The sequence below is a fragment of the Zingiber officinale genome, chromosome 5B (genome assembly GCF_018446385.1).
Source record: "Zingiber officinale cultivar Zhangliang chromosome 5B, Zo_v1.1, whole genome shotgun sequence".
Taxonomy (NCBI): Eukaryota; Viridiplantae; Streptophyta; class Magnoliopsida; order Zingiberales; family Zingiberaceae; genus Zingiber; species Zingiber officinale.
In genome coordinates, this window is record NC_055995.1 from 104,138,146 (window position 1) to 104,147,277 (window position 9,132).

General features: G+C 37.5%; 2 non-coding genes across 2 annotated transcripts; both read right to left on the reverse strand.

The window, feature by feature from the left end:
* Window positions 1-707: 707 nt before the first annotated feature.
* Window positions 708-813, reverse strand: LOC121988212. Its single transcript, XR_006113947.1, has one exon. It is a non-coding gene; the product is annotated as a small nucleolar RNA R71 (small nucleolar RNA).
* Window positions 814-8,296: 7,483 nt separating this feature from the next.
* Window positions 8,297-8,402, reverse strand: LOC121988184. The gene has a single exon (XR_006113923.1). It is a non-coding gene; the product is annotated as a small nucleolar RNA R71 (small nucleolar RNA).
* Between the last annotated feature and the right edge of the window lie 730 nt (window positions 8,403-9,132).

Below are 9,132 nucleotides of genomic sequence, written 5' to 3' on the forward strand. Positions count from 1 at the left end.
TAGACTAAACATAACATTTCTACTTCTTTTCATTTGCATATTTGTAACTAATCTCTAGTTTTCTATTTTCATTTTCCTGTTTACTTTCTAACTTCTTGGAAATTCTTTTGTAGTAATTTTAATTCTGCATTTTTTTAGTTTTCTAACATTCCAATCTCACCTTTCTCTGTTTTTAATTTCTTTGTTTGATTTAGTTTCTTTTGCAATCTTGTTCTTGTGTATGCGAAGATCTAACTTTGCAGGAGAATTTTTTCCTCTTGACCCTGAAATTGATAGAACATTTCATAGAAGAAGAATTCTACAGAGACAAATTGAAGAACAAGAGCATTTGAACATGGCTAATAGACCACTAAAGGATTATGCAGCACCTTATGCTAGGGGTTTTCGATCTAGTATTTCAAGACCCTCAGTGGTGGCAAATAATTTTGAGATCAAACCTGCAATTATTTCCATGGTGCAGCAAAATCAATTTGGTGGAGGACCACATGAAGACCCTAATCAACACTTAGAGGTCTTTTATGAAATATGTGGGACAATGAAAATGAATGGTGTTCCTTCAGAGGCAGTGCGGTTATTATTATTTGGGTTTTCTTTGAGAGATAGGGCCAAGCAATGGTTGAATTCTTTGGCTCCCAACAGTATCACCACTTGGGAACAATGTGAGCAACAATTCCTTGATAAATTCTATCCCCCAAGTAAAACTGCTCATATGAGGAATTTGATTGCAAGTTTCAAACAAGCTGACTCAGAATCTCTATTTGAAGCTTGGGATAGATACAATAGTATGCTCAGACAATGCCCTCACCACGGTTTGGAAAGATGGTTAGTGTTGCATACTTTCTATAATGGTATTAATTATCATACCAAAGTGTCCCTTGATTCAGCTGCTGGAGGGACACTCATGAATAAAAATTTGGATGAAGCTGAGGAAATCATAGAGAGTGTAGCACAAAATCATCATCAATGGGCAAATGAAAGAAGTGGTGGTCATCCTTCAACAAACCCAATAACAAAAGCATCAGGAAAATTTGATGTTGATGCGGTGACTTTATTGGCTGCAAAACTTGATGCTCTTACAAAAAAATTTGAGAATATGGGGACTAGTTCAAATATGGTAAATGCCATTGCTATATCTTGTGAAGTATGTAGGAGTTCAGAACATTCAAATGACTCATGTCCATTGGGAGCTATCACTGCATAAATTAATCAATTGGAGCAATGCGATGCAATCATGGGTTTCAATCAAAGACAGAACAACCCATACTCAAATACTTACAACCCTGGATGGAAAAATCATCCAAATTTCTCTTACAGAAATAATCAGGATCAAGGACCATCTATGGGGGCAAGACCAAATTTTCAATCTGGGCAACAAAATTTTCAGCAACAATCTTTTCAAGGCTTTCCTACATCAAAAATTGAAAAGATGCTTGAAGAAATTATCTCCAATCAAAATGAAATGAAGCAGGATCTATTGAAGCTTACTCAGAGAATGGATAATTATGAAAAGCATCAAAAGATTCAGGATAGCCAAATTGCCCAGCTAGCTTCCTCATCTTCTAGAGCACCAGGACAACTTCCTGGAAAACCGGATGTAAATCCTATGGAGCATTGCAACATAATTGAGCTTAGGAGCGGACGGACCTTGGGAAATTTCCCAAGTGACTGCTCAAAAAGGGATGCAAAATAAAGAAGAGCTCTCTCCTCCTACACCTAGTCAGATTTTTGATAATGAGGAGAATACCATTGAGGTTGAAGAGACTCTTCCACTGAACCATCAGAGCAAAGTTATCCCTTTTCTCCAAAGACTCAATATGCTTAAAAAGGATGAAGAATTTGGAAAATTTTTGGAGAAGGTTAAAGAGATATGCGTTGAAGTTCCTCTTATAGATGCTATTCTTCAAATGCCAAAGTTTGCCAAATTCCTGAAGGATATCATGTCAAATAAAAGAAAGAGAGGAGATGTAGAGACCATTGCACTAACTGAGGAATGTAGTGCTCTTTTGGTGAAGAACACTTCCCCGAAATTGAAGGATCCAGGGAGTTTTTATATTCCTTGCAATATAGGAATAGAATTCATTGAAAAAGCTTTTTGTGATTTGGGGGCAAGTGTTAGCCTCATTCCCTATTCAATTTGTAATAAGTTAGGTCTCAAAAATATTAAACTTACTACTATGACACTACAACTTGCTGATCATTCCTGCAGGTACCCTATGGGTATTATTAAAGATGTGCCAGTAGAAGTTGGTGGGAGTATTATTCCCACAGATTTTTTTATGTTGAACATGGAAGAGGACCCTAAAATTCCTATCATATTAGGAAGACCATTCCTTGCTACAGCTGGAGCAATTATTGATGTTAAAAATCATAAGTTATCATTGGTAATTGGTAAGGAACGGTTGGAGTATGATTTCTAATGTCTCTAACCATGTTTCTTATCTTTTAAATGCTTGTAGCAGGGCAAGCATTTACAAACTTGAGGAATGGAATTTCCATCCTCATGGAAGGCCACCTAATGAAAAGAACAATTTGGTGGAGGATGTTGGGAGGAGACCTCCCAACAAAAATGAAAAATATGTCTGCCCTCCAAGGGCAAGGAAAAGAGAAGAATAAGTTGGATTGGTCGAGCTAAAGACCCTAAACAAGCGCTTCTTGGGAGGCAACCCAAGGGTTCTTTTAGTTAGTTGAATTTTGTATTTTCATCTTTATTTTGTTTTCACTATGTTTTAGTTTTGTTTTCAGGTTAAAATCTACTTCCATGAGCTGGCTATGACTTCTTCATGGGCATGGAAGTATTGGAGAAGTGGATTAGGAGAATAAACATCAAATGGAATAAAACAGGGCATGACCGTGTGCTGTACACAGCCAAGCAAATGAAGCAGTGAAGGAAAAGGATCAGGCCGTGTCTACCAGACACGGCCGTGTGGAGTCTGCAGAGAAGGAAGGGAGCATGGCCGTGTTCTAGACACGGCCGTGTGAAGAATCCAGAGAAGGAGAGTTCTTCGGCCATGTTCCAGACACGGCCGTGTGAGGAAAGCCGAGAAGAAGGAAGTTGTGGCCGTGTCCCAGACATGGTCGTGTGAAGAATTCCAGAAAAGAAGATGGGTATGGCCGTGTCTTAGACACGACCGTGTGATGGGGCGTGAATAAGGCCGTGTAATGAAACACGGCCCAGTCTATACCCTCTAAAAGGGTTAGGGCAAAGGGTGTGGGCGGTACACGGCCGTGTACCGCCGCACATCCTCTTCTTTATCCTCTTTTCTCATTTTTCTATTTCTAAGGTTTCAAACTACTTCTTCTAACTTTTCTTTCTCATTCTTCCTGAGAAGATTGAATCGTTTCTTCATGGCAAATGTGATTAAGGAGACTTCATCCACGGGAAAAGGAAAAGAGAAGATGGTTGCAATAAAAGGGAGGAACTCTTGTTTTAAAGGTATCTCTAATAACTTTGATATCATTTTCTCTAGTGAAGAGCAACAACTTAGATATACTTCTTTATGTAAACGTCCTCTTGTGAGCACTAAGTTTATTGATGAAGTAACTTTGGAAACTCTAGGGTTTAGGGATGATTTGAATTGATTATTTGAAAGAATAGGTTGGAATGGTTTGATGAATATGAAATACCCTACCTACCCTAGAATTGTTTTTGAATTTTCAAGTTTTATAGTAGTTGATAATGTTCAAGGTGGGGGTAAACTTAGTTTTCAGCTGTTTAATGATGATTATGCATGGACATTAAGTGATTTTAACACTTGTTATGAGTTGCCTCAGAATGATTTGTGTACAATTTTACCTCAGTTTGGAAATTCACGTTTTTGGCAACACATTTCTGAACAATCACATTTTAACCCTCATAATTCCAGAGCTCTTCACATTATTAACCCGATTTTTAAATATGCTTATTTAGTCATGAAGAATACCATATTTGGAAGAGAAGATAAAGAGGGATCAGTAAGACTTATGGATTTGTATTGCTTATGGGCAATGGTTGAAAATGTACCAATTAATTCTGGTTACTTCTTTCTTAAGCATTTGGTGAAATTAGGAAAATCAGATTCTACTACACCTATTGTTCTAGGAGGATTACTTACTCAATTGGCTTTAGTATTAGGGTATGATTTAAGTGAATTGGAAATGGTTGAAAATTCTTGTGGATTGGATTTAGATTCATGTTTAGCAATTAAAATGATTAAGTGTAAAGAACATGGATTCAGTATAATTATTAAAAATGGTTTTCCTTTGAAATTGCCAAATCATGATCTTACTACCATCCATGATAAAGAAAATTGGTGTTTGAAATTAGCTAGGCAACAATCTAGAACATTGTCATCTTTTACTCCAAGGAATGTTCCCAAGGCTAGTCAAGATGTCCATAGTTTTATTTTCCAAGAACTTCACTCTGTTTTGAATAATATTCATAATGATCTAGACTCGACTAATGAATTCCTTACAAGTAAGGAACACATGGAAGAGGAACAATTTAAAAAGTTACAAGATTGTTTTAGGAGTGAGAGGGAATTGTGTGAAAAGATTTCTCAATTTATGAATTCCTATAGGACCCATTTTGAGTTTAATGAAGATTTTCGGGGGTATATGAGGTTTTTCCAAGATGATGTCGACAAACTTTTCGAGTATCATATGTTTGTTAGAAATGAAGTAAGGTGGTTTATGGATTATTTCCCTTTTATTCTGCCTGAATTTCTTGATCTACCTCCACCTCCACCATATTGATTTCCTCGGGACGATGAAAAGTTTGAGTCTGGGGGGGTGTCAAACCTGATTTCTTTTTGTTTCAGTTTTTTTATTGTTTTCTTATTTTCTGCATATGTAGTTTTTGTTTTGCATTCTATTTTGATTGTCTTGCTTGAGTGTTTGTTTTGATAGTCATTTGATTATCTTTTGAAATAATTTTGGCAAACATCTTGAGAACATCAATATTCACTTTTATGCTTTCTTGTCTTCAAGATAAAATGTTAGCACGTTCATTATCTAGATTCATGATGTTGTAAATGATGCTAGTAGTAAGCTTTATGTACTTCTTTTCTCTATCTTGGGTAGCATGAAACAAGCTAAGAATCATATGGAGATGAGTTTTAGTCTTGGCTTGACCTTAAGAATCTTACTTTCACTACACTTTGACTTAATGCTTGAATGGTTGATATCATTGAAATAGTCACGATTCATCTTGTTTGCTTAGTACTTGGTTTCCATGGTGATTTTTCAAACTTCATTTTAGTTACTGGATGAGGCTCAACTCATGAAAGCTCATTTGGAAAAATCAAAATATCCCAACATTTGTGCTAAAAGTACACTTGTGAAATAAGATTTGCCCAATGCAAATACTTGAAAAAAAATGAAAAAGAAAAGCAATGAAAAAAAAATAAGGGATATAAAAAACAGTTGTCGTGAGTGGAATCTAGCAAGTCACCCCTTTGAGACCGAGTTAGGTTACTGGGGAAATGACTGCTTAGCTTCTCTTGAGATTGAGCACGCCTTTGAGACCTTGGGTTGGTTGAGAAATATGAACCAAGTGAGTGACAACTAAGTGCCTATCACTGGTTACTTGTCTCTCACTGGAAACATTAGGAATTCAAATTTGATGACGACTTGACTAGGACATAGATTGAAACTTGAAGGGTTTCTGAGTTACTTTTACACTGTGCACAGGATATTTAAGCTTGAGCCATACTTGATTTGTTTCCATGATTATGCTTGTTATTGGAACTCTTTGATAGAGTTAGGAAAGTACATTAGGGTTTATGAATGCGTTGTAGAACATATGAATTTAGATTGCAGCAATTTGCTTGAGGACAAGCAAAGGTTTAAGTCTGGGGGTGTGATGTGCGTAGATTTTATATACTTTTATGCATGTTTTGACACACATTTACATACTTTGAGCTTGCTTGATCTATGCATTTTTATACTTCCAGCTTTTCTTTTAGCATATTTACTCTTTTTGTTCGGAGATATGCTTTTTGTGCATTTTTTTGTACACAGGAGTCGAATTTGGTGAAGATTCTACATTCTTGGACAAACTTATGAGCTAAGCATTGGAGAAAGCACTTGGCCGTGTGCCACACACGACCCTGCCTGGGTGGAGTGCTCTGGCCGTGTGGTCAACCAGGAGAAACAGACAAGGAACTTGGCCTGCCGTGTGCCACACACGACCCTGCCTGGGTGGAGTGCTCTGGCCGTGTGGTCAACCAGGAGAAACAGACAAGGAACTTGGCCTGGCCGTGTGAACCTCACACGACCGTGCCAAGTTTTGTAGCAAATCAGAGTTTAATCCTTACATGGTCGTGTGGATCTACATGACCGTGTAAGGTTTCCAGAGACCAAGAAGGCCCTGGCCGCGTGCATCACACGGTCGTGCAAGGTTCCCAACGCTTAAAAGTGTTCTAGTCGTGTGCACCACACGGCCGTGCCAGGTTTCCAGAAGCTGGGGCAGTCCAGGCCGTGTGGATCTACACGGCTGTGCATGGAGGTCTTGATGGGAGTTGTCCACGGTCGTGTACACCACACGGTCGTGTATGGATGGCAGAGAGGGGAAAGGCTCTGGCCGTGTGAACCTCACACGACCATGCCTCGGGGTCGTGTGGCGCCCAAAAGCCCCCTCTATTTAAAGCCTCTTTGAAGATTTGAAAGGGGATCTTCTCCCATTTGGGAGAAAGCAAGATTTGGTGGATTCCTCCCATTCTTGGGAGGATTTTTGGGCGATCTAAAGGGAGATCTTGGCGAATTCAACTCCGGGAGCGAGGATGGGATCCGAAGATGGAGCTATATTGTAGATAAGTTTTCTTTCTCTCCTCTTCTTGGATTGGGATTGAAGAAATGCTTGTAATCTTCCTATCTTTGGTTTTCTTTCTTCGTTTTATGGAGTAGATCTTTGTGTTCTAGGATGGAGGGAGTATTTATGAGATAAATTGATGTAAACTCTTGTGGGTTTGCCATTTCTTTGCTTCAATGATGTTGCCTAGTTTGTATCGATTGGATCTTGAATGATTAATTGTGATTATGGCTTAATTCTCATTCTTGATTGATTGTTTGGATATCTTATAGACTTTGTAGAGATTAACACTCACTCGATTTTCCGAGGGATCCACGTGACAGGTGTATGCCCGTGTAAGGACGTTTGAGGGATAACCTTGAAGGGGAAATGAGAATATTCAAGAGGGTAGGATAGATTTTATGATTCAATCCGTATATCTTTATGGGTTAAGAAGTTATGAACTTCTATGTTGATATCCGAGGGAAGCATAGTAATAGGTGCAATCCTGTGTAAGGACAACGTAGGTTCATATCTAATTGATCACATTAGGTACATGTTTCAGTCCTAAGTCGGTTATCTATTGCAAGAGAGAACTGGCAACCTTCTACAAATATTAGACAATTGAGAAATAAGAATTTGTAAACCATATACATTCAAGAGATCTTACAAAGAAACCAAAACTCCTAGAACCTCCCTTTATCATAACTCAAACCCCAAACTCTTGTTTGTTAATCTTTCATTTTAAATTTGTTTTTCATCCTAGCATTTGAAACCAATTGATTAGTTGTTTAGCTAATTCGTTTTGAGATATTTCTAGTGCTAATTACAGTCCTTGTGGTAATTTTAATTCTGCATTTTTTTAGTTTTCTAATCTCTAGTTTTCTGTTTTCATTTTCCTGTATACTTTCTAACTTCTTGGAAATTCTTTTGTAGTAATTTTAATTCTGCATTTTTTTAGTTTTCTAACATTCCAATCTCACCTTTCTATGTTTTTAATTTCTTTGTTTGATTTAGTTTCTTTTGCAATCTTGTTCTTGTGTATGCGAAGATCTAACTTTGCAGGAGAATTTTTTCCTCTTGACCCTGAAATTGATAGAACATTTCATAGAAGAAGAATTCTGCTGAGACAAATTGAAGAACAAGAGCATTTGAACATGGCTAATAGACCACTAAAGGATTATGCAACACCTTATGCTAAGGGTTTTCGATCTAGTATTTCAAGACCCTCAGTGGTGGCAAATAATTTTGAGATCAAACCTGCAATTATTTCCATGGTGTAGCAAAATCAATTTGGTGGAGGACCACATGAAGACCCTAATCAACACTTAGAGGTCTTTTATGAAATATGTGGGACAATGAAAATGAATGGTGTTCCTTCAAAGACAGTGCGGTTATTATTATTTGGGTTTTCTTTGAGAGATAGGGCCAAGTAATGGTTGAATTCTTTGGCTCCCAACAGTATCACCACTTGGGAACAATGTGAGCAACAATTCCTTGATAAATTCTATCCCCCAAGTAAAACTGCTCATATGAGAAATTTGATTGCAAGTTTCAAACAAGCTGACTCAGAATCTCTATTTGAAGCTTGGGATAGATACAATAGTATGCTCAGACAATGCCCTCACCACGGTTTGGAAAGATGGTTAGTGTTGCATACTTTCTATAATGGTATTAATTATCATACCAAAGTGTCCCTTGATTCAGCTGCTGGAGGGGCACTCATGAATAAAAATTTAGATGAAGCTGAGGAAATCATAGAGAGTGTAGCACAAAATCATCATCAATGGGCAAATGAAAGAAGTGGTGGTCATCCTTCAACAAACCTAATAACAAAAGCATCAGGAAAGTTTGATGTTGATGCGGTGACTTTATTGGCTGCAAAACTTGATGCTCTTACAAAAAATTTGAGAATATGGGGGCTAGTTCAAATATGGTAAATGCCATTGCTATATCTTGTGAAGTATGTGGAAGTTCAGAACATTCAAATGACTCATGTCCATTGGGAGCTATCACTGCACAAATTAATCAATTGGAGCAATGCGATGCAATCATGGGTTTTAATCAAAGACAGAACAACTCATACTCAAATACTTACAACCTTGGATGGAAAAATCATCCAAATTTCTCTTACAGAAATAATCAGGATCAAGGACCATCTATGGAGGCATGACCAAATTTTCAATCTGGGCATCAAAATTTTCAGCAACAATCTTTTCAAGGCTTTCCTACATCAAAAATTGAAAAGATGCTTAAAGAAATTATCTCCAATCAAAATGAAATGAAACAGGATCTATTGAAGCTTACTCAGAGAATGGATAATTATGAAAAGCATCAAAAGATTCAGGATAGCCAAATTGCCCAGC